The 27,078-nt window shown below is 38.0% G+C and overlaps 1 long non-coding RNA gene across 1 annotated transcript; it reads right to left on the reverse strand.

Moving 5' to 3' along the window:
- Positions 1 to 198: 198 nt before the first annotated feature.
- On the reverse strand, positions 199 to 5,060 carry LOC130459798 (uncharacterized). The gene is made up of 3 exons (XR_008919424.1): positions 4,955 to 5,060; positions 3,792 to 4,441; positions 199 to 1,901 (listed from the first exon to the last, which is right to left on the reverse strand). It is a non-coding gene; the product is annotated as an uncharacterized lncRNA (long non-coding RNA).
- Between the last annotated feature and the right edge of the window lie 22,018 nt (positions 5,061 to 27,078).

Here is a 27,078-nt window from a genome sequence, read left to right on the forward strand (position 1 = left end):
CCCCACCACGTTAACCAGTCACCTGATACCATTGGCAATGGCCTAGAATTACACTTTTCGTTGTATGCACAGTAATATTTAACTTTCTCATTTGGTGTAAATATCATATCTCACAAATATCACCAAGAAAAAGAGTGGGAAAAACGTATGTCTCAAATTATAAAAAAAAGACTATAATTATTAATTAGTGTGTGATATGATTACTTGTAACACCTTAATAATTCCTTGCTTTTATAAAATCATTTTCTAACTTAAAATAAAGGAATTACTGAAGTATTACCTCCACCGTGATAACGGCTAAGGCTAGTACCAGAATTACGCAGCGGAATTAACTAACTTTCAAACGATAATTAATAGTTAATGGCCTCCATACAAGTTGGAACCATCACGGCCCAAAACCAAATACTTTAAAGTAAAATTCATTAACTAGTAAAAACGTTATAGTCTAGACTAATTAAATAAATAGAGTTTAAAAATGATGCAAGAGAAAACAACTCGCTCAACCAATCCCCATGCTAGATAACTTCTCTTGCGAGTCATCTCTACAAACCTGTTTATTAATATTTCACTCCACAACAATGCAAGTGCAAATGATGGATCATCATAGGGTCATTAAGGCAAAGGTCATGACCAAAACACAAAGCACTTAATCAGCGAAAGCTAAGTACAAACAGGCTATAATGAAATCCTATATATATCATGCTTCATTCCAACGATAAATTAGATCACATGCAAAAGCCAACTAAGTAAACAATTAATCATGGAGACAAGACTCGACTCTTGACACGAATCTTGACTCATAGATTAATTAGAATAAGCTTCGAACGAGCCCAAAAGAAATATCCATTAAGGAAGGGTGTTGGGAGCCCACCAAACACCAAACACCAAACACCAAAATAATAATAATAATAATAATAATAATAATAATAATAATAATAATAATAATAATAATAATAATAATAATAATAATAATAATATTAATATTAACCCAGATGTCGGACCATACCGACAGAATTCCAGCGTATAAAAGAAATGAAACAACGTCTTGTATCATTCATAGGAGTACAAACCCCTTGGTAATGTACTCCCCCGATTGTTCATACTCAAGGTATATACGTTCCAAGAGTTTTGAAGCTTATTCAGCTTTTACGTTTATTAATATTTTATTCACACAGCCGACTCAGAACACAGTCAAGCAAGGCATTAAATAAACGAACAACCAACTAATACTTATTTTAGGATCATTAGGACTTATGGTCAAACATTCAAGACGCAAGTGAAATTACTTCCATTGTTCCTTCTCAACATAATGTTGAGTCCACGACATGCCTGTTAACATGCGGGTTGTGCACTAGGCACGAATAATTCCTATTTCAATTCACCTTGACTCATTCTACATTTGTGGTGGCTCACTTGAGCATACCCTTCGTATGTAACTTAGTAAACATGACTCAAAAGTCTACCCTACACATGTGGTGGCTTACAAGAGCATACCCTTCATGTGTGGTCACTAAAAATGGTGCAACTAGGCACAATATACTTGCCTCATAAAATTCTAGACATTACGTACAATAGCATAAATCATTCCTTGCATGCGAATAAAACCATAAATGCATAACCATACTTGGACAACATGCTTGTTATTTAAATTCAACAAACATAACCAATCATAACATGCTTGTTCAATTCAACAAACATAAATAATATCCAAAACATGCTTGCTCATAGTCTCACGCAATCAAACATGCATCCATAAAATTCCAAGTAACATGAATCACAATATAAAATCACCACATGAATTCTCATGACAATAAGGTGGTCACCCTAGACTTGTACGTACCTTGAATACCTAAGTACGGGGGTCACTTTGTGATTCAATCCACTAGTTAAGAAATGTCCTCCTATCATTAAAATAAGATTTTTTTGGTATTTACTACCTTAAAAATACACCACTTTTGTATTTACTACCTTATGAAAATTTTATTTTAAATTACTACCTTAAAGTTCCATTTTATTTGTAGTCACTACCATTTTACAGTTTTCTTATTTTAAAATTGAGATATCTCTTTCGTTTCTTAATCATTTTAAGTGATTCAAAGCTCATTCTTCTCATTTATATGTAAGGATTCCATAAGGATCTTACCTTTTAACATTTCGTAAAAGTTTAAACAAATTAAATATTATTTTTAAAATTTTAAAATAGTTATGAATTATCAAACGATTTTATTGAAATGACGTTCTCAATGAAATCCCTATAGAAAAAGGAAAATAATGAACTTCGAATCACTATAAACGATTAAGAAACGAAGGAGATATCTTAATTTTAAAATGAGAAAACTGTAAAGTGGTAGTAAATAAAAAAAATCTAGAAGTTTAAGGTAGTAATTTAAAATAAAAATTTCATAAGGTAGTAAATACAAAAGTGGTGTATTTTAAAGGTAGTAAATACCAAAATTTCCTTAAAATAATAAAACTTAATTATTATCCATGTTCATTAAATTTTCAGCAACTTTACTTAGTTTTAAAATACTTGAATTAATTAGAAATTGATTTTTAATCGTTAAAATAATAATTCCAATAAATCGTTTAAAACCCTAACGTGAAATTTAATTAATTTCATGCTTAAAACCATTAAAAATCGACACTATAAGTCTTAAAACAAATCTGAAAATTATAATTGATTACCATAATTAAGATTTTCATCTAATTATGTTAATCAATTAGTCATAAGGTTTAAACCAAAACCCTAACCCTAAATCACCATTAAAATCATTAATACCCATAAAAATTAAAGCTTTTCTTAATAATTCAAATATGAAAATTAATGTCCTTCAAATAAAAAAGTCCTCAACATTCTAATCATCAAAATCCTCAACTTTGATGTTCATAACCAATCCCAGCATAATAATCAATCAAAATCCAATATTATTCATAATTTAAAACATACTTTAAATTAGAGAATATTAGGAATTATACCAAGCCGGTCTATAGCACGGCACGGTTACTTTGGTTGGTGTAACTGGGCGCAAAAAGAGAAACAAGGGACGGAGGGCCTTGCGGTACAACACATCAGCGATGAGTGTTGTTGTTGTTGCGGTGCGCGGGCAGAGGTGCGAGCAGGGGTGCGCACACGGGAGGGGAAGGAGAGCAGCGGAACGCGAGGTAGGGCGCTAGGCGTCCGAGGCAGAAAGCACACATTAGTAGCGAGGGCACGAGTGTTGTGCTGCTCGGGCTGGGCTCACGAAGAGAAATGAGAGGATAGGAGAGAGTGTGTCGTGGAGAGGAAGAAAGAGAGGAGAGATATTGTGAGAGTTTGTAAAAGAATTAATTGGGGATTTGTGAGGTATCAAGGGGTATTTATAGATTTCGTATCCCTTGATGGGCTAAGATTTAGAATACTCCTCTCGGGCTTCATTAAATCAAGATCAGGCTTGCTTTAGTTTGTTTGGACTAGAATTGAATAGGTTATTGAATTATTCACTTGGGCTCCGTATAGAAATTGGATCAGGCTTTGGAACAATTCAAATAATTTTATTTTAAAAACCCAAATAAATTCCCAACTTGAAAATTAAATTCATTTCGTAACTAATTAAAAATAATAAATACTTTTAATTAATTTAATGCATTTAAGTAACTTATTTAAAAGCGATTTAAATTCGTAAAAATAATAATAATGCTTTATAAATAGAATAAAATATATTTATAACTACTTAAAAATACGAGGTATTACATTGCTTGAAAGAAATTTAAGAGCCACAACTAGAAATAGACATATCAGAAGGGGTGCATACCAGAGCCCTTAGTTGTAAGTGTCTCAAGCTTTGCTCCATGCTAACTTGTACCATATCAGGCAAGCATCTTCTTTGCCTTCCCCGGCTGTTCGCCATCCCTTTGAGAGATAATGTTGCAAGATAATGTTCTCCAAAGTATCAGGTTGAAAATATGAGCTTGGGCAAGGAGACTCTATTAGTAGCCTCAGCAACATCTAAGCTTTGTTATGTGACTTGGGATTCCCTTGAAGAGTAAGCTCGAGTAACCCTGGTATAACCCTTCTCTATGAATTGGATCCAGGTTATAAAGTGCCATGACAGCATCAACCATAGCTTGTGGATGCCAATTTCTAGGACATAAATATCCAGAGGGATCTCCCTGGAAGTTGATGAAGATAGAAAATTCCTAGGAAACCATTGATTAAGCAGCGTAAGATGTTTCAACTATATGAGTATTGTGGTCTGTGAACCTTCTGATGACAGATGATTTTGAAAGTGGTTGAGGGGAAGCTTAGTTTAAATGTAGTGAGGTCTTATAACTCTTTGATTTTGGCATTGTTCTAGGTTTTAAAAGAAATAAAATGAAGGATGCTTGAGAGGATTACCAATGTGACTCATTCTCTTGCTTTTTCTGCTTTTTATTGCTCTGTGAGAGCTGAGGTAGCAACAACCTACACACCAAAGAACTCAACGGGTTATTAGCAATTCTTCAAAAGTTTTCTACAAATCTCAACAACTATCATTTCCTGTTTAATCAAGTAAACGATTCAAAACATAACTTCAAAGTTTCCTTCCCTTAAAGTCTAGATTAAGCTTCTATTAGTGGTGAGAAATGTAATACATATATAGAAAATTAAATACCAGATTTATATGGACTTCACACGATTAATAAAAATACCAATTAATTTACATTTGAAAACTGAAATTCATTACTAAATCATAGGACAAATACAATGATTTAAAGTTTTAAACTAACATCATTGTCTGCGAGCTGTTTTAGTACCCGAACAGATGTCTACAAATCAAACTGAATCTATAACCAATCAATCAAGCTAATATTACAACGCAATTCAGACTACAAAGTACATATAGAACATTGTACAAATAAATTAATATTAAATCCAAATTCTAATTTAACAATTAAATGCAAAAATCAAATAAGAAAAGAGGTGAAAGAAGCTCACCAGTGATGAGAAGTAAGCCAGATGAAAGTTGCGTAAAAAGAACAACTATTTCCCCCTTTAATCTCCCAACCAAAACAATCAACATTGTCCATACTCTCCCTAAAAGTAAATATATTTAATCCATTAAAAAAAATATCAACAAGTTACAAAAAAAAAAACAACAGCTTTTTATAAAATCTAATATATATATATATATATATATATATATATATATATATATATATATATATATATATAAATGAGGCATATTTGCTGAAATATTAGAGCGCCACCTAGGATTACTAATGCTTTCGGCCAATGAAAAATAAGATTTCTAATTTATTTTTGAATTAAAAAAATCGATTGCCACGTAGATAATTAATTAGGTGCCACGTAGATATTTTAATTAATTATTTGTTAATATATACAACTCCATCTAAAATCAAACACTCTAAAAATTAAAAATTAAAAATTATATCTAAAATAAAATAAAATTCATCCAAAATCAAACATAATCTAAAATAAAATTAATTTAATTTAATTTTAAATCAAACATTAAACCAATATTAGAGAGCCATGTAGGAAATATAATGGTTTCCGCCAATGTAAAATAAGATTTCAAAATTAATTTTGAAATAAAAAAGTCGAGTGCCACATAGATAAATAATTAAGTGTCATGTAGAAATTTTTATTTAATTAATTATTCATATTACGTATATACAATTTCATCCAAAAATAAACACTCTCATAATTAAAAAATAAATCTAAAATGAAATTCAATGAAAAATAAAAAAAACTAATCTAATATAATATATAAATTGGTATATATATATATAGGAGTTTTATTTAAACATAACAATTTAATATAATTCGTGCATCGCACGGGCTAAAATCTAGTATTAAAAATGGAGGAACCTGAGCTTAACGGGTTTGGCTGGGTCGTCTTCTCCGCCTTAGCTGGTGCACCAGTGTTGGATGGATGGGTAGGGACAACGCCGTCGTTTTCTCTTAGATGGACAATGCCGCCGTTTCTGCTTTGGATGCCCAAAAACCTCTTAGATCAGATGAGTTTTCCGATTCCTTGTACTGGATCTATGTTTATGCTAGTGGTTGCTGTTGTGGGGTTTTTCCGGTGAGATACCTAGGAGGTTTTCCGGTAACTTCTAAGGATTTCACAAGATTGTATTTTTATAGAGAGAGAAAGTAGAGAGAATGCAGAGCAGCAATTGCTCTTGAATGTATTGATTGTGACCCCTTTTTCTAGGGAAGTGGGACTATTTATAGTACTAGGTTTTTGTGGGAAAGACCTAATATTCCCTTTACATGATTGGCTAGGGTATGGGAGGAGGACATGTGTCCTTTCTCCTTACAATTCTCTGGCCCCTTTTGGCAATAGTGGGCTGCTTGGGCCTATTGCGCTTATTCATGCTACTTGGGATACCTACTACTTAGGCCCCTTTTCAGGTATAGGTACACTACATACATTTATACACTCTTAAATACAAATACATATACATTGTAGATACGTAGACTGGTACCCATGCTGTGGAGTAGTCTTCGTATGGTTTCTACTTAGGGGGCGTAATACGTGCCATGTGTCGCATCCTCATTGGTACACGAAGGCATGGTAATTTTGCCCACAACATTTGCCCCTCAAGAAGGGCATTTCTGGAAACACTTTCCGGATATCGCTTCTTGACCTTTGATTTGCATCTTCGTCTCTGGGACAGGTGTTGAGGTGGTGACACGTGTCACCTTTCTCCATTTTGCCCCTCCCTATATATAGAGGGGGGTAAAATTCATTTATTACATTTCATTTTCACAGAGCTGTACACAGGCGATTTCCGGCGAACTCCCACCACCAGCAGGCGATTTCCGGCCACCGCAAGACTCAACTTGTTCTTCACCAAACTCAACCTGTTCTTCACCAAACTCAACCTGTTCTTCACCAAACTCAACTTGTTCTTCACCAAGTACTTCACAGATCTTTCAAGGTTAGTTTTCGCCTTTCTTTCTTGTTTTTGTTATCCCCTCGTCATTTTTCCTTTTGTTAGCGGCCGGCCTCCTAGTACTAGGTAAGGGTTTGAAGGTTTTAATTGAGATTTTTCCGCCGTTCGTCTTTTGTCGGGGCGGACGTCCATGTTAGGTTATGATTCATATGACAAAACATAAATCATGCGGAAAAACCATAAAGCCAGGAAAGCATATTATTTACACATAATCATTTAGCATAGTTTAGATGCATACACTTTGTTGCGTGCCCTCCCTAGCTGCGCCCGAACCGAACAAGAACAAGTCTTTAGGACTCCAAGTGTCGTCCCTCCGTAGATAGTCCACAGCACGTCCGGATCCGCCTTAAGCTTGACCAACTAGAATCGCACTTAAGGTACTTAGAATTTTCGGCTATTGTAGGCAATTATATGACTGAATTTTTGCTCTCAAAAATCACTTTGAATACTTGAATACTCGATATAAATTATGAGCCCTTAACTCATATTTATAGACCATGGAATAAGTAATCGAATCCTACTAGGATACGAATTAATTAAATTAGAATCCTAGTAGAATTCTTATTTAATTAATTTATCTTTTAGGATTAAGAATTTTAATCATTAAACAAATCCTATACTCTTTAGGTTTCATATGTGAACACAAACTCTACACGAGCATGACCCGCAAGCGTGCAGGCCATGCCCGCGCACAGCCCACACGGCCGCTAGGCCCACGCGAGCTACAAGCCCACGCGAGCTGCAGCAATGCTCGCAGCCCACTGCTCGCAGCTGCGCGCGCTACCACGGCCAGCTGGGCCTGGCCTTGCGCTGGGCCTGGCGTGGCCTTGGCTGTTCGTGTGGCGCGCTTGGCTTGCTGGGCGATGGCCTGGCTTCGTGCTGGGCCCTTGTCCGGCAGGCCTCGTCCAATGCTTATTCGTACGATACGCTTCCGATTAAATTCCCGATTCCGGAATTTATTTCCGATACGAACAATATTTAATATTTTCGATTCCGGAATTAATTTCCGTTTCGAACAAATATTTAATATTTCCGTTTCCGGAATTATTTTCCGATTCCGATAATATTTCCGATTCTGACAATATTTCCGTTTCCGGCAATATTTCCGATTCCGGCAATATTTCCATTTCCGATAATATTTTCCGATACGTACCATGTTTCCGTTTCCGGCAACATCTACGACTTGGATAATATTTATATTTCCGATACGATCCATATTTCTGTTTCCGGCAATATCATCGTTTCCGGAGTATTCATTTCTTGCCTGTGACGATCTCAGCTCCCACTGAAACCAAGATCCGTCGATTCCGAATATCCATAGACGGATTATTTAATGCCATTAAATACTTGATCCGTTTACGTACTATTTGTGTGACCCTACGGGTTTAGTCAAGAGTAAGCTGTGGATTAATATAATTAATTCCACTTGAACTGAAGCGGCCTCTAGCTAGGCATTCAGCTCACTTGATCTCACTGAATTATTAACTTGTTAATTAATACTGAACCGCACTTATTAGACTTAACATAGAATGCATACTTGGACCAAGGGCATTATTTCCTTCAGTCTCCCACTTGTCCTTAGGGACAAGTGTGCATTTCCTAATTCCTTTGTCGCTCGATGCTTGCTTTTGAACATAAGGTAAGAGTTGTCATCCTTATTATGTCCAGAGGTGTTTCTCGGTTTCAGAGTTCAACTGATCAAATAAACAGATAATCATAGCCTATGATTCATCCGAGCACGGCCATGCATTTCACAGTTTCTAGCTCTCCGAGTGGCCTTGTACAACTTTTAAGCATCTCATCCCGATTTATGGGAGGACAATCCCAATCTTGCGATCTTGAGATTAGACTTCGTTTGATAGGTGATTACCTGAGCGTTGCCTTTATAGCCTCCTTTTACGGTGCGACGGTTGGTCAACGTCAAAGTAACCAGTTCTCAAACAAGTAATCTCAAATCACTCAGGTATTGAGGATTTAGTGTCTAATAATTTTAATGAAATTTACTTATGACAGATTTTCATCTCTTACAGTAAAGTTTCATAGGTCTTGTCCGATACTAGTCTTCCCAAAGTAAGTATCTATGCAAATGATTATGACATTGCCATGTCCACATAGTTCAAGAAACAGAACTACTAGTCATCTTGCATTCTAATCGTCTAACGTTTTCTATGCGTCCAATTTTATAGAAAACTCCGACTAGGGACCATTTTCAACCTTTGACATTCAAGTTCACTTGATAGACATTTCTTAGTCACTGGACTGGTCCTGACAGTCTATCTTGAATATATCGCCAAATTGAAGGGACTCATCATTTAATACTAAACCAAGATTAAATGGAATATGAAAATTCATTTCATATATGATAAATGTTCAACCCCAATGTTTTACCACCATGGGCCTCAAACCCATCTTTAAAACAGTTCATGGAATTCAAAGTTATGCTTGATTTCCAGTGCTACAACGTGAGTGTTGCTTCTCACTTGTTGTATAGGTTTAGTTATCATGCTTTGCCAATCTTAATATCCTTTTCATCGAATGTTCTTCGAGAAAGATGATAAGATCTTTTGAGTATGTTTACTTTGTGATCTAGTCTTTTCTTGCTTCAAGAGTGGTTATACACATTTTTCAATGAAGAACCATCAAGCCAGCAGACATGTGATCTACCCAAGTTCAGTGAAGAACTCTTTAACATAAACAACCCTGTTTTATTGCTTCTTAGGCAATAAGTACTTTTACTTCAACTTTATAGGTTGCTAGTGATGCTTTGTTTGGAATTACTTATCCAAGCAGTTCACAGATATGTGGAATACTTTCCAACTGTATCTTAGAACATAGAAATTAATATTTTAATATCCCACGCAACAACTCATGGTCTCCAATCCATGTTGCCATTTCAAAACACGATGCTCTATAGCTCGTCCTTATCAATGGTTAACTCCAAAGGGTCTTGCTTGATCCTTTGCCAGTGTTTATGCGTGTAGCATCAATATTTAGCATATCTTTATTTCCTTGAATCAAGAACTATTCCTATGTACCTTTTCAAGTACCATAAGTATTCTTGATCTCAATCTAGCTGATCTTCACTTAGATCAATAGAGATTAGTATATGTTCGTCATGCCTAAAGTCATACGATACGTTTTTGGCGATCCTCATATTATATCATACATGATAAATTCTTTTGCAGAATAATTCCCAATTAAATTCTATTCATGTAAGTTTAGCTCATCTAGTCTCAGTAGATACTAAATCCAGCTAAATTCTTTGACATATAATATAGGTTAAGAATCTTACTTAGATCCTTTGATGTTTAACTTAGTAAATGCTTATACATAGTTCAAACATTCTTTACTTAGATTTATTCACATGGGTCGAATATCTCCAATGGAGTCTTTCGTGTTTGATTTAGTAAATGCCATTACTTAATCTAAAACATTAATATAAGATCTTTGTAAATATATCTTAATACCCAGTATGTACTAAGTTTCGCCTTGGTCCATCATTGATGAATAATTTCAAATCTAAGTCATTAGCATTTGAATGTTATTTCACAATAGAGAGATATGTGTGTGATACACATAGGACCAAATAAGTTTTTATGTACTCCCACTAAACTTCTTATACATCTATAAGAATCATGTATATTTTATGAAACTAAAATGCTTATTAGCTTCACTTAAAATACAGTTCCAATTCCCAATTGCTTGCTTAAATCTGTACTTAGATTTTATAAGCTAGCTTCCTTTTCAAGCATTACTTGGATCCACAAATCCTATGTCATGTGCATAGTTTCTTCCAACATTTGATTGAGGAATACGTTTTGTCATCCAATTGAATATGTACCAATATGCAATCATTGCTTGATTTATAGACTTGAGCATTACGATTATGCATGAGGTTTCAACACAATCCACGCCGTGAATTTGCTTGTAACCTTTAGCAACTAATCTAGCTTTGTGTGTGAACACAATTTCATGTTTGATAGTTTTTATCCTTAAAACAAACTTGCAACCAATAGGTGTGAAACTATTCTTGCAAATCAACAAAATTTCAATTTTGTCATCAAAACATTGAGTATGTTTTATGGCCTCTAACCATTTAAAACAATTGAGTCTATATATGGCCTCTAACCATTTTAGGGGATCTGGGTTTCGTCATAGCTTTCTTACAGGTCACAAACTCATTAATCTACATGATAATAGTTTGACTGCAAGTTGTAGGTTTCTTCACTATTTAATAGAAGAATTGCATAGTTTCAGTGACCTGAACTCCATGTTTCTTCACTATCTAATAGAAGAATCTCATAGTTTCAGTGACTTGAACTCTATGCCTACAAGGGTATAGAACATCAAACAACAGAATATCAATAGCCACTTAAAAGTCCTTTGAATATTCTGTTCTCCTTGAAGCACTTGTAAAGTCTTCTAAGAGATGTCTATTCTTTAAAGCCACTTCTAAAGTCCTTAAAGAATAAGTTCGGTTTTTCTGAAGTACTTCGAAAAGCCTCCGGAATGTCCGTTTATGTTTGTTGTTCTCCTCGAAGACTTTCGAGGTCTATTTTCTCCCACTTGTCATTTTGGAAACGAATCTCCAAAAGGACATTATTTCGAGCAAACAAACATTATGTTCTCAAAAATTCGTGGTAGAAACAATACCCTTGTGTCTCATTTGAATAAATCACAATGAAACATATATCTAGACTTGGGCCTTAGTTTGTTGAATAACAAACACTAAGCTCCCACTGAGTTTAGCAACTCTTTAGATATATATAATTGAAAAGATATCCTGAAATTACTTTTCAATAGCTTTGACGAATTTGGTTTAGTTTGGTGGTAGTTGAGCATTTTGTTTTAGAAATTATAGGAAAAGTCTTTATGATTCATCATTGATCGAATCAAGTACTAATTGACTTCGATTATTCCAACTAAGATATGTCATATCTTATGGACCTAGATTGTGAAATTACAACACACAATCATTGATGATCATATTTGGTCTCAAGTAATCATCAACATGATCTAACCTAGATCTTTATGATTTCTTGCCAAGTGGATTTTATACTTCTGAATCTTTGAACTAGCCAAACAGATTCAACTTATATCACATTTGAGTAAATAAACCTATATTCACTCAAATGTGAAATAATAAAGTCATAAAATCTTTCTTTAGGTTTGAACTCTATTGTCTAGGCGTTCTAACAATAGTTCATATCTTTTGTTACTTTCAACAAGTAAGACTTGTTGTCTTAAATTGATCAAGAAATCAATCAACTTTCAAAAGTCCATCAAAATAGAGCTTTTGAATTTTAACTTGTTGACATGGTCTAAGCAACAATGCCAAAGATTAGTTGAACTCAAATCAAGAGATTGATTTTAACCTAGTAAAGTTCTTATTGTTAAAGAGTTGTTTGTTTTAATCAAGCATATTGACTCAACCCGTAATTGACCATTTCATTCAAATAAACAAACAAGCATTGTTTTTGTTTTTCTTGAATTTGAGTCTTCCTGTGTTTGAAGACAGAAATTTAGGTATGCTGATTATGGAACAAAATAGCCATTAAGTTCCAGCCTTGAAAGGACTTAAAACAAACCAGATGACCCTACAACTAATGTAGCATTGCCATGCTTCATTTCCCACTTGTAGGTCATTAGTGTATCCTAGCTTCCATTGTTTGAGTTATTACCGAAGTAAGAACCTCAAGCGGTATATGATACCAAGGAAGTTTAATTGCTAGGTCACTTCTCTTTAAACACTAACTTTTAGGTAAAAACAGAATCGAAAATTCCTTTCATTTGTTCCTCATTTTCCTATTTCTTGTACCCTTTCTTATAGTCTTAAGAATTGAATTCTTTAGTGTTGACTTTTATACTTTGTTAGACATGTCCAATGTCACTCCAACAAAGTTCTTACCATTTATGTTGAATATTCTGTTTCAACTAGATGATCTTACCAGAAGCTTCTAAAGTTCTCTAAGCATCGATCTATTCGAATGTCTAGGGACTAGACTCATTCGAGAATTAAATGGACAAAGATTTTAGGTTGTTAACCATTGGTAAAGCTGAGCGTTTAATGCTTTATGATCTCAAAACTACATTGTATTTTGAATTCACAAGTACCAATCGGTTTGCCATTCGACTTTGATACTCGAAAACAACCATAAAAGTCACTAAAAGAAACGTACATTTAAATTGATCATTTTCTCTCATTTCCGTGAATCGTTCTTGGATTCATTACCAATCGAGGAAATTTACTGTTACCTTTCTAAAAGGATTTATTGCAGTGCAAGATATTTAATTATAAACAATAATTAAAACATACATTGAAGCATGCAAAGTCTAAACATTTATCATGAATAATAACTTGAAAATGAAAGCAATCATGCAATTTAAACAAGTCATTAGCATTTTATTCGAATTATGTGTTCCGGCAGGTGTGAATAAAATGATTCCAAGACCCTAAAACCATTGAAGAATTAAGCATAGTTTGTCGACTCAATTCTAAAACATTTTAGGTAAGCAAAAGCCTTTTGCTAATAGTCTAGAAACTATTCTTGGTTGATAGGTACGTCTAAGAACTTATTAGGTAAACCTATCGATTTTGCCACGACATAAAAGGACTCCTTACTTATATCGTTGAGTTTCACCAAAACTAACATGTACTCACAATTATTTGTGTACCTTGCCCCTTTAGGACCAATAAGTAACACCTCGCTGAGCGAAAACTATTACTAGATTGATGTAAAGGATATCCAAGCAAGTGTATATTTTGGCATGGCACCTTATAACTCAATTTTTAAGTTTGGAACTTAAGGCTCTTACTATGTTGGTTAGATTTTAAGTGAACTAAAATCCTTAATCATGCAACATAATCAAGCCACAATCTCATGCATAATTAAGACATATTTAAAGCAATAAATAACTTAAAGCATGCATAAGATAAATGTGATCTAGTATGGCCCGACTTCATCTTGAAGCTTCAACTTCAAAGTCCGTCTTGAAAATCTCTGTGGGAGGCACCATTTTCTTCAAATAGGATAAGTTATAATTAAAACTAATTACAACTATTTGATGGTACGCAGACCATATTTGAATTGAAAAACAACTTTGGTACTTTAGACCAATTACATTCAAATTAATGGTACGCAGACCATATTTTTTATCCTATTTGGGCCATACTAGTCACTTCATAACCTGCAAAACAGTACATATACAATATATACCATTCACCCATTCATTATCATGAATGGCCCACATAGCTGGTTAGTAAAACACATTATGCATCACATAAACATTTGCAGCAATTAATCAAGGGCACCAATAATCTACAAATTATTCAGTCCTTATTAATTCTAATCAAGTTGTTTTAACCTTAAGGATTTGTAGACCTAATCAAGAGTTTATGACTAAAAAGGGGTTCCACTTAAACCAATAAATTCATATGCTTTACTAATTTTAAACATAAAAATGTATTTCTAGTCTAACCGGAAACATACAAATTTAATTAAAATTTAAAGCTCGTATAAATTTATAATTGAATCCATAAATTTAATTTAATTTCAGTCGTATTTAAATTAATTCATGATTTTAATTTTAGTAAAATAATTAGAATAAATAAAATTTATTATAATTACAATATTCAAAATTAAAATCCAAGAAAATAATTTAAATTATTAATTTTAAAATTAATTAAAATTACGTAAACTGAAAATCTCAAATTAAAATTTCAAAACGATCTAATCGCAACGCAACAACCCCACGCAACGCACGCCCATGGGCCACACGCACACAGCCATCGCTGGCCATGTGCGCGCAGCCCATGCGCTGCGTCGCATCGCTGCTGCTCCCCATCGCAAGGCATCAATCGAACACGCGAGCCAGTGCTCGCTGCGCGCGCCAGAGCTCGACGCAACAAGCATGCTGCCGCAGCCCATCGCTGGGCGCAGCGCTCGTCGCACGCACACTAGCGCTCGCTGCGCGCGAGGCTCCGCATGCTTGCGCGAGGCAGTGCGCGCTGTGGCGCAGCACGCTTGCTGCCCACACGCGACTGCTCGCTCCTTGCTCTCGCCCTTGCCTATGCGCCCATTGCTCACAGCCCACGACACAAGGCAGGGCTGCTGCCTTGTGCTCGTGCACCATGCCCTTGCTCGCTGCATTCGTACCGCATGGGCGACGAGCTCCCTTGCTCGTCGTCGCATGCCCGCACTATACAACACCCCTTAAGGGTAACACGTAGCGTCCATTGCCTTGTGCGTGCAAGTTATATGAGCGAATCGCATAAAAAATTAAAAATTTATTTTCAAAATTAATGACAAATTAATAAATCATATTAATTTCATAATTTTAGGGCGAAAAATAGAAAATTTATTATTTAATTGATTTTCGATTAACATGGATTCAAGTCTAGGATAAAATTTTAAAATTTAACATAAATTTACAATTTTTATGGTGGCTTTTAATCATAGGTATCTAATTAAATTATAACTAATTATGAAAATCAAATTAATTCTAAATTATTCCAATTTTCAACAAATTAATCATAATTACAAATCAGATTGCATAATTAACAAGGCTAGGCATTCAAACTTGTTAAACATATACAGTAGGTCAATCAAAAATTCAAGATTTATCAACAAGAATCGCAAATATTTAATTTAACATCTTAAATTTACGAAATTTTGCATTCGAAAAACTAAAACCTCCGAAAAGTCATAGTTAGGCTTCGAATTTGAGAATTCTGGGTTCGGCAGAAAAATACCTATTTTTGTCAAAATTTTAGAGTGCCTTTTACATGCGGAATTGACACAAAAATCACTCGATTTGGATGAGTAACGAAGAAACTGCCGAAAAACTGCGTACGTATAATTAAATAAACGCAATTTGCAATTAATTAACAATTACGAAAATTAATCACCCCTTTTTAATTCTTGCAAATTTTTAATATTTAACCATGTTTATGCAATTTAGATTATGAAAATAATAAGAGGCTCGTGATACCACTGTTAGGTTATGATTCATATGACAAAACATAAACCATGCGGAAAAACCATAAAGCCAGGAAAGCATATTATTTACACATAATCATTTAGCATAGTTTAGATGCATACACTTTGTTGCGTGCCCTCCCTAGCTGCGCCCGAACCGAACAAGAACAAGTCTTTAGGACTCCAAGTGTCGTCCCTCCGTAGATAGTCCACAGCACGTCCAGATCCGCCTTAAGCTTGACCAACTAGAATCGCACTTAAGGTACTTAGAATTTTCGGCTATTGTAGGCAATTATATGACTGAATTTTTGCTATCGAAAATCACTTTGAATACTTGAATACTCGATATAAATTATGAGCCCTTAACTCATATTTATAGACCATGGAATAAGTAATCGAATCCTACTAGGATACGAATTAATTAAATTAGAATCCTAGTAGAATTCTTATTTAATTCATTTATCTTTTAGGATTAGGAATTTTAATCATTAACCAAATCCTATACTCTTTAGGTTTCGTATGTGAACACAAACTCAACACGAGCATGACCCGCAAGCGTGCAGGCCATGCCCGCGCACAGCCCACACGGCCGCTCGGCCCACGCGAGCTACAAGCCCACGCGAGCTGCAGCAATGCTCGCAGCCCACTGCTCGCAGCTGCGCGCGCTGCCACGGCCAGCTGGGCCTGGCCTTGCGCTGGGCCTGGCGTGGCCTTGGCTGTTCGTGTGGCGCGCTTGGCTTGCTGGGCGATGGCTTGGCTTCGTGCTGGGCCCTCGTCCGGCAGGCCTCGTCCGATGCTTATTCGTACGATACGCTTCCGATTAAATTCCCGATTCCGGAATTTATTTCCGATACGAACAATATTTAATATTTTCGATTCCGGAATTAATTTCCGTTTCGAACAAATATTTAATATTTCCGTTTCCGGAATTATTTTCCGATTTCGATAATATTTCCGATTCTGACAATATTTCCGTTTCCGGCAATATTTCCGATTCCGGCAATATTTCCATTTCCGATAATATTTTCCGATACGTACCATGTTTCCGTTTCCGGCAACATCTACGACTTGGATAATATTTATATTTCCGATACGATCCATATTTCCGTTTCCGGCAATATCATCGTTTCTGGAGTATTCATTTCTTGCCTGTGACGATCTCAGCTCCCACTGAAACCAAGATCCGTCGATTCCGAATATCCATAGATGGAGTATTTAATGCCATTAAATACTTGATCCGTTTACGTACTATTTGTGTGACCCTACGGGTTCAGTCAAGAGTAAGCTGTGGATTAATATAATTAATTCCACTTGAACTGAAGTGGCCTCTAGCTAGGCATTCAGCTCACTTGATCTCACTGAATTATTAACTTGTTAATTAATATTGAACCGCACTTATTAGACTTAACATAGAATGCATACTTGGACCAAGGGCATTATTTCCTTCAGTCCAATCGCGTCTTTTTCTTCATTGTTGGTCACTCCTAAGCCGTGCTTCGTTCACTATGCAGAAGGCATGGCTAGAACCAAGCAAACGGCAGATCCTACGCGCTTGCGCTTGCGGGAGGAAACATTCACACCCCCTAGGGAGAGGTATTCTTCCACCGCCCCGGCAGCCGACGAAGAATATGCCGAACTCTTTCAAGAGATCGACGAATATGTCGAGGTGGAGGAGCAAACGGCAAGCTCGTCAGGGGGTACAACGAGCCAGGCAGTGGGGGAGTCGAGCGTCGCTCCATTGCCATCGGCCGCCGAGGAGCAAGAGGCTGCTCCCCAGCCTATTAGGCCCAGAGGACGGGAGGAGGCCCAATTGCTTCCGTCGGAGATTCACCCAGACATAGGCTGGATGCGGTGGCTAGACAGGCATGGAGCCAAGATGAGGGACGACCTCTGCGTGGGGGAAGGATACCAGATGCGTGTGCCGGCCGGTCTGGACTCGACCGTCAGCCTGCTTGCCGAGGGAGAATTCCCCGTGTATGCCGCATCCATCAAGCTCGGCATGAGATTCCCTCCACACCCCTTCGTTGTGGAAGTGTTAGATGGTTTTAACATTGGGGTGGCCCAGCTGACCCCCAACTCGTGGGCTGATATCTTTGGCTATATTGCCAAATGTGCGCTGAACGACGTGGAGCCGTCTTTCAACGCTTTTCTACATCTAGTCTCCCTCTCTCGTTCCCCCAGTGCCGCCAAAGGGTGGTTTAATCTGAGCAGCCGTGGTACCTACCAGACAGTGGTCAGCAAGCTCAGCAAATGGCATATGTGGAGGAAAAGGTGGGTTGTGTTTTACACGGACGACCAGGAGATGTATGAGAGGATGAGCCGCTGGAACTGCAACGCCAACTATATGGACCGTGACGAGCCCCTTCCACCCCTTACTGCCGAGGAGTGGGATCAAATAATGGTCCTGTTCAAGGCCAACACTTACCACTTAACAGTGGACAAGACATTCCATGTGCCGGTCGAGTGGTTGCCGCACATTAGCCAGTTTCGGAATGAGGCCTTTCTAGCGGCCGTAGGCTTAGGATATTCTATGACTCGAGGTTGTATGCCAATTTATGTGCCGTTCCGCGTTGGTCTATTCTTTTTTTTTTCTTTTTTTTTTTTTAACTTTGGATTTCTTTTTGTTCGCAGAGGAAGGGATGAGCAAGTTATCGGCGGCAGATATTGGGAAGGGCGACATGACCGATTGGATGGCCGACATCTATGAGGCCAAGATGCAGAAAGCCAAGGCCGAGTTGGAGGAGAAGGTGAGTATTCTCTTAGGTCATTGTCTTTGCAAGTTAAGCTTTTCCCGTCCAGTGTCTACAGTGGGCGTCTTTTTTTTTTTTTTTTGCGGTTGCCAAGGTGCGCCTCGTCACTTTTTAAGACGGGCGTTCCTTTGGTGACGAGCCATTTTTTCACAAGTGACTTGTGATTGATAGGGTACGCCTCGTCATTTTTTAGACGGGCGTCCTTTTTAATGACGAGCCACTATTCAGTGAGTGACTTGAGAATGATAAGGTACGCCCCGTCATTTTCAAGACGGGCGTCCTTTTTTAATGACGAGCCACTATTCAGTGAGTGACTTGAGATTGATAAGGTATGCCTCGTCATTATCAACACGGGCGTCCTTTTTTAATGACGAGCCACTATTCAGTGAGTGACTTGTAATTCATCACGAGGCCAAACATCTGACTGTCCTTTATGTTCTTTTTTAGCAAGCTAAGGACGCGGCTAAGGCGTCAGGGAAGAAAAAGGGGACGACTCTGTCCCAGCTGAAGAAAAGAGTCGTGCCAGCTGGCTCGGAGACTCCGAGTACCTTCAAAAATCCCAAACCTATACCCCGCCGTCTTGTGAAGAAGGACGAGTCGAAGGTTGCTGAGGGGGGTCGCCCCGATGACGATGAGATTGGCGTGGACAAGCCGTCTCTGGTTGTGGACTTGGTGTCCAAATCAAAGTCTGGTGGGCATCCTGACGAGCTGGAGGACCCTCTTTCTGGAATTCCGGCCGACGTCCGTTCCCAGATACCTGCGGAGGTGGCCCGTCGAGCTAGGTCATCGGGCGGTAAGTATTATTCGAACGTCGTTCAGACGTATCGAGCCTCCTCTGGCAGTTCTTCTTACTCTACGCGTCATCCTAAGGCCGTTGTTTTTCCTAAAGCCAAAGACAAAGGGAATGATGCAAGTGCTGCAGAGGACGAGAACGTACCCGCTACTCCTCACTATTCGTCAAAGGATAGGGTGGCTATATGCCGTAAGGTTTTTAAGGCCGTCCCCGCAGAGTATGTTGCTTCTCTTCCTGACCGCAAGACTGACGCCCAGTTTGGTGCGATCCAGGCCACTCTTCTCGACGTGAGTCTATTTCCCACTTTGCTTGTACTTGTTTTCCTTTTCAATTCATTTACTAACATGTAGCTCCTTTTGCAGTTGTTCTGCCGCATGGAATTCTGCAAGGGTTGGAAGACCCGCACTGCTGAGGAGCTCAAACCTCAGGTGGCTGAGTCCACCCACCATGGTGACTATGCGTTCAAATCCATTGAAGAGGTCCGCCTGCAGATGCAGACGACCATAGACCTTCAAGTAAAGGAGGTAGCTTCATTGAGGTCTGACAAGGCCGGGCTGCTAAAGAAGATCTTGGCGCAGGACAAAGACATGGTGGCGATGGTCGAGGAGGCCAAGACAGCGGCGGCGGAAATACGGACGCTTCAGGACCAGCTGCGGGAGCTTCCCCAAATCAAAGAGGCGGCTGAGGATGCCGAGCAACTTCGGGGGGATCTGGAGATGGCCAGGTCGCAAGTTCGCACCTTGCGCGAGCGTCTTCTGGAGTCCTATGATCAGGGTGAGCAAGCGGCCAAGGACGCTGTTAAGCAAGCCTGGGAGAACCACATGCCAGAGTATGATCTTGCGTGGTTCCAGCGGCGATTGGAACACAGTGCCGCTGTGTTGGCTGCTGAGCGTCTCGGTCAGCCGCCCCCTGAGTTTGTACCTTCTGATGATGAGGACGATGCGGCTGCTCCCTGATTTGCTTCCTTCCAAGTTCTTCAAAATTTTATTCCCGTGTTCCCATGCCTAAGGGCAAAAACAATTATTTTGTTAAGTTTTGGCGCCGCTGGCGTCTGTACCATTATGCCTGCTGAGCACACAACAATTTCTTTCTTTTTGTTTTTGAATTCTGGGCCACTTTTACACGCCTTTCTACGGGCGTTGTTTTCTAAGTAAATATGTTATTTTTGTTGCTTCTTTTATCTCGCATTTATTTGCTCTTCGTAATTTGATTATTCCTTAATCAATAGGCTTAATCAATAGGTATGGTAGCCAAGGTGCAACTGAGTATACACTAAGCACGTTGGTGCCGCAGGCAACTGAGCATGCGCAATGCACTACTGTGGTCGTCTCTTTCTCTGGCGAGCGTGTCTATAACGATATTGATTGACGCAAGTCAATCAATAGGTATGATTGCCGCTAGACATGCTCGTCAAATGGAATGGACGGCCAAACGTTCGTGTCGCCGAACTTTTGAGCAAACAACCTTTGTTTCAAAGTTATTCGTGCCGCAGGCAACTGAGCATGCGCTAGGCACTACTATGGTCGTCTCTTTCTTTGGCGAGCGTGTCTATAACGATGTTGATTGACGCAAGTCAATTAATAGGTATGATTGCCGCTAGACATGCTCGTCAAATGGACTGGACGGCCAAACGTTCGTGCCGCCGAACTTTTGAGCAAACAACCTTTGTTTCAAAGTTATTGGTGCCGCAGGCAACTGAGCATGCGCTAGGCACTACTGTGGTCGTCTCTTTCTTTGGCGAGCGTGTCTATAAAGATGTTGATTGACGCAAGTCAATCAATAGGTATGATTGCCGCTAGACATGCTCGCAAATGGACTGGACGGCCAAATGTTCGTGCCGCCGAACTTTTGAGCAACCAACCTTTGTTTCAAAGTTATTCGTGCCGCTAAGCTTTTGAGCAAACAACCTTTGTTTCAAAGTTATTCATGCCGCTGAGCTTTTGAACGAACAACCTATGATGTAAGGTTATTTGTGCCGCTGAGCTATTGAGCAAACAACCTATGTTTCAAAGTTGTTCATGCCGCTGAGCTTTTGAACAAATAACTTATGATTTAAGTTTATTTGTGTCGCTGGCACTTACTATGCCGTACTGGTTGGCCAGCGCGCGGCTTGCTATACCGGGAAGGGAGTTGGATAGGTGATCAGCCTACAACTTGGTGCTAATCTGGGCCACTTCTTAGGCTTCAAACAATTAGTCTTGCTGAGAGTTTTTGCTAATCTGGGCCACTTCTCAGGCCGTCATACAATTAGGCTTTGGTTATGCATTGGAGTGTACATTTTTATATTCATTGCGCGAGCAATAAATATTACGAGACAAATAGAGTAGTATTATTTATAACTTTGCAAGGCGAATTTAGCCGGTTACAAAAGTAATTACTACCCTACTATGACATTAGAGGCCGCCCCTTGGGCAATGGATCGTGGTAAGTAAGACAAAGCTTAGCACATATCTAGAAGAAATACTTCTTGAGATTGTCGGCATTCCAAGTGCGCAAAATAGGTCGGCCCTGCATGTCTTAAATGCGGTAGGTTCCATCTCTAACCTCATCATAGATCTCATAAGGTCCCTCCCAAGTGGGCGTCAGCTTACCCTGTTCGTTTGCTCGTCCTGTGGATTCCATTTTCCTGAGGACAAAATCTCCCACTTTGAGCACTCTATTAGAGACTTTCTTGTTGTATTCTCTTGCCATTCTTTTCTTGTACAGCTGTTGTCTGAGCGCTGCATTTCCTCTAACCTCGGGCAGGAAGTCCAGGGCTGCTTTCATTGTCTCCCAATTAGCATTTTCGTCATACAGCATGACTCTCAACGTTGGTTCACACATTTCTATGGGTAGGACAGCCTCGGCGCCATAGGCTAGCAAGAAGGGTGTTTCACCGGTTGAATTCTTAGCCGTGGTGCGGATGGACCATAAGACATTTGGCAGCTCATCATGTAAGGTTATGATTCATATGACAGTTCATAAATCATGCGGAAAAACCATAAAGCCAGGAAACATATTATTTACACATAATCATTTAGCATAGTTTAGATGCATACTCTTTGTTGCGTGCCTTCCCTAGCTGCGCCCGAACCGAACAAGAACAAGTCTTTAGGACTCCAAGTGTCGTCCCTCCGTAGATAGTCCACAGCACGTCCGGATCCGCCTTAAGATTGACCAACTAGAATCGCCCTTAAGGTTCTAATATTTTCGGATAGGTAGGCAAGAATATTGGCTGATTTTTCTGCTTAAAAATCTTAGTTTTGAATACTTAAAACTTGTGTATAAATAATGACCCCTAGGCCTTTATTTATAGAGTTATGGAAAAGGAATCGTAATCCTAGTAGGATACGAATTAATTGAAATTAGAATCCTACATGAATTCTATTTAATTAATTTATCCAATTAGGAATAGGAATTTAATCATACACTAACTCTTGTAGATTTAGGAATCACGCATGAGCACAAACTCACACACACACGGCAGCCACAAGGGCTGCCCATGCGCGTGCGAGCAGCAGCCCACGCAGCGCGGCCCACGCATCCGTGGCCTTGGCGCGCGCTGGGCCTGCCTTGCGGTAGGCCTGGGCGCTGCCTTGGCTGGGCTTGTGGCGCGCGTGCTTGCTGGGCGATGGCCCGGCTTCGTGCTGGGCCTTCGTCCGGCAGGCCTCGTCCGATGCTAATTCGTACGATACGCTTCCGATTAAATTTCCAGTTCCGGAATTTATTTCCGATACGAACAATATTTAATATTTCCGATTCCGGAATTAATTTCCGTTTCGAACAAATATTTAATATTTCCGTTTCCGGAATTATTTTCCGATTCCGGTAATATTTCCGATTCTGACAATATTTCCGTTTCCGGCAATATTTCCGATTCTGGTAATATTTCCATTTCCAATAATATTTTCCGATACGTACCATGTTTCCGTTTCCGGCAACATCTGCGACTTGGATAATATTCATATTTCCGATACGATCCATATTTCCGTTTCCGGTAATATCATCGTTTCCGGAGTATTCATTTCTTGCCTGTGACGATCTTAGCTCCCACTGAAACCAAGATCCGTCGGTTCCGAATATTCATAGATGGAGTATCTAATGCCATTAGATACTTGATCCGTTTACGTACTATTTGTGTGACCCTACGGGTTCAGTCAAGAGTAAGCTGTGGATTAATATCATTAATTCCACTTGAACTGAAGCGGCCTCTAGCTAGGCATTCAGCTCACTTGATCTCACTGAATTATTAACTTGTTAATTAATACTGAACCGCATTTATTAGACTTAACATAGAATGCATACTTGGACCAAGGGCATTATTTCCTTCAGTCTCCCACTTGTCCTTAGGGACAAGTGTGCATTTCCTAATTCCTTTGTCGCTCGATGCTTGCTCTTGAACATAAGGTAAGAGTTGTCATCCTTATTATGTCCAGAGGTGTTCCTCGGTTTCAGAGTTCAACTGATCAAATAAACAGATAATCATAGCCTATGATTCATCCGAGCACGGCCATGCATTTCACAGTTTCTAGCTCTCCGAGTGGCCTTGTACAACTTTTAAGCATCTCATCCCGATTTATGGGAGGACAATCCCAATCTTGCGATCTTGAGATTAGACTTCGTTTGATAGGTGATTACCTGAGCGTTGCCTTTATAGCCTCCTTTTACGGTGCGACGGTTGGTCAACGTCAAAGCAACCAGTTCTCAAACAAGTAATCTCAAATCACTCAGGTATTGAGGATTTAGTGTCTAATAATTTAATGAAATTTACTTATGACAGACTTTCATCTCTTACAGTAAAGTTTCATAGGTCTTGTCCGATACTAGTCTTCCCAAAGTAAGTATCTATGCAAATGATTATGACATTGCCATGTCCACATAGTTCAAGAAACAGAACTACTAGTCATCTTGCATTCTAATCGTCTAACGTTTTCTATGCGTCCAATTTTATAGAAAACTCCGACTAGGGACCATTTTCAACCTTTGACATTCAAGTTCACTTGATAGACATTTCTTAGTCACAGGACTGGTCCTGACAGTCTATCTTGAATATTTCGTCAAATTTGAAGGGACTCATCATTTAATACTAAACCAAGATTAAATGGAATATGAAAATACATTTCATATATGATAAATGTTCAACCCCAATGTTTTATAACCATGGGCCTCAAACCCATCTTCTAAAACAATTCATGGAATTCAAAGCTATGCTTGATTTCCAGTGCTACAATGTGAGTGTTGCTTCTCACTTGTTGCATAGGTTTAGTTATCATGCTTTGCCAATCTTAATATCCTTTTCATCGAATGTTCTTCGAGATATGATGATAAGATCTTTTCGAGTTTGTTTATTATGTGATCTAGTCTTTCTTACTTCTATGGTGGTTTTACTCATTTTGCAATAAAGAACCATCAAGTTAGCAGACGTTTTTCTTGCTTCAAGAGTGGTTCTACGCATTTTTCAATGAAGAATCATCAAGCCAGCAGATAGGTGATCTACCCAAGTTCAGTGAAGAACTTTAAACAACCCTGTTTTATTGCTTCTTAGGCAATAATTACTTTTACTTCAACTTTATAGGTTGCTAGTGATGCTTTGTTTGGAATTACTTATCCAAGCAGTTCACAGATATGTGGAATACTCTCAACTATATCTTAGAACATAGAAATCATTATTTTAATTTCCCACGCAACAACTCATGGTCTCCAACCCATGTTGCCATTTTAAAACACGATGCTCTATAGCTCGTCCTTGTCAATGGTTAACTCCAAAGGGGTCTTGCTTGATCCTTTGCCAGTGTTTCTGCGTGTAGCATCAATATTTAGCATATCTTTATTTCCTTGAATCAAGAACTATTCCTATGTACCTTTTCAAGTACCATAAGTATTCTTGATCTCAATCTAGTTGATCTTCACTTAGATCAATAGAGATTGGTATATGTTCGTCATGGCTAAAGTCATACGATACGTTTTTGGCGATCCTCATATTATATCATACATGATAAATTCTTTTGCAGAATAATTCCCAATTGAATTCTATTCATGTAACTTTAGCTTATTCAATTTCAGCAGATACTGAATCCAGCTAAATTCTTTGACATATAATATAGGTTAAGAATCTCATTTAGACTCTTTGATGTTTAACTTAGTAAATGCTTATACATAGTTCAAACATCCTTTACTTAGATTTATTCACATGGGTCGAATATCTCCAATGGAGACTTTCGTGTTTGATTTAGTAAATGCCATTACTTAATCCAAAACAATATCATAAGATTTTTGTAAATAGATCTTAATACCCAGTATGTACTAAGTTTCGCCATGGTCCATCATTGATGAATAATTTCAAATCTAAGTCATTAGCATTTGAATGTTATTTTACAATAGAGAGATATGTGTGTGATACACATAGGACCAATTAAGTTTTATGTACTCCCACTAAACCTCTTACACATCTATAAGAATCATGTATATTTTATGAAACTAAAATGCTTATTAGCTTCACTTAAAATACAGTTCCAATTCCCAATTGCTTGCTTAAATCTGTACTTAGATTTTATAAGCTAGCTTTCCTTTTCAAGCATCTATTTGGATCCACAAATCCTATGACATGCCATGTACATAGTTTATTCCAACATTTGATTGAGGAATACTTTTGTCATCCAATTGCCATATTTACCAATATGCAATCATTGCTTGAATTATAGACTTGAAGCATTACGATTTTGCATGAGGTTTCAACACAATCCACATTGTGAATTTGCTTGTAACTTTTAGCAACTAATCTAGCTTTGTGTGTGAACACAATTCCATGTTTGATGGTTTTTATCCTTAAAACAAACTTGCAACCAATAGGTGTGAAACTATTCTTGCAAATCAACAAAATTTCAATTTTGTCATCAAAACATTGAGTATGTTTTATGGCCTCTAACCATTTAAAAACATTTGAGTCTATATATGGCCTCTAACCATTTTAGGGAATCTGGGTTTCGTCATAGCTTTCTTACAAGTCACAAACTCATTAATCTACATGATAATAGTTTGACTGCAAGTTGTAGGTTTCTTCACTATTTAATAGAAGAATCTCATAGCTTCATTGACCTGATCTCTATGTTTCTTTACTATCTAATAGAAGAATCTCATAGTTTCAGTGACTTGAATTCTATGCCTACTTGGGTATATAACATCAAACAATAGAATATCAATAGCCACTTGAAAGTCCTTTGAATATTCTGTTCTCCTTGAAGCACTTGTAAAGTCTTCTAAGAGATATCTATTCTTTAAAGCCACTTCTAACGTCCTTAAAGAATAAGTTCGGATTCTCTGAAGCACTTCGAAAAGCCTCCGGAATGTCCGTTTATGTTTGTTGTTCGCCTCGAAAACTTTCGAGGTCTATTTTCTCCCACTTGTCATTTTGGAAACGAATCTCCAAAAGGACATTATTTCGAGCAAACAAACATTATGTTCTCAAAAATTCGTGGTAGAAACAATACCCTTGTGTCTCATTTGAATAAATCACAATGAAACATATATCTATGCTTGGGCCTTAGTTTGTTGAATAACAAACACTAAGCTCCCACTGAGTTTAGGAACTCTTTAGATATATTATGAAAAGATATTCTGAAATTACTTTTCAATAGCT

The sequence above is a fragment of the Spinacia oleracea genome, chromosome 4, assembly GCF_020520425.1.
Source record: "Spinacia oleracea cultivar Varoflay chromosome 4, BTI_SOV_V1, whole genome shotgun sequence".
NCBI lineage: Eukaryota > Viridiplantae > Streptophyta > Magnoliopsida > Caryophyllales > Amaranthaceae > Spinacia > Spinacia oleracea.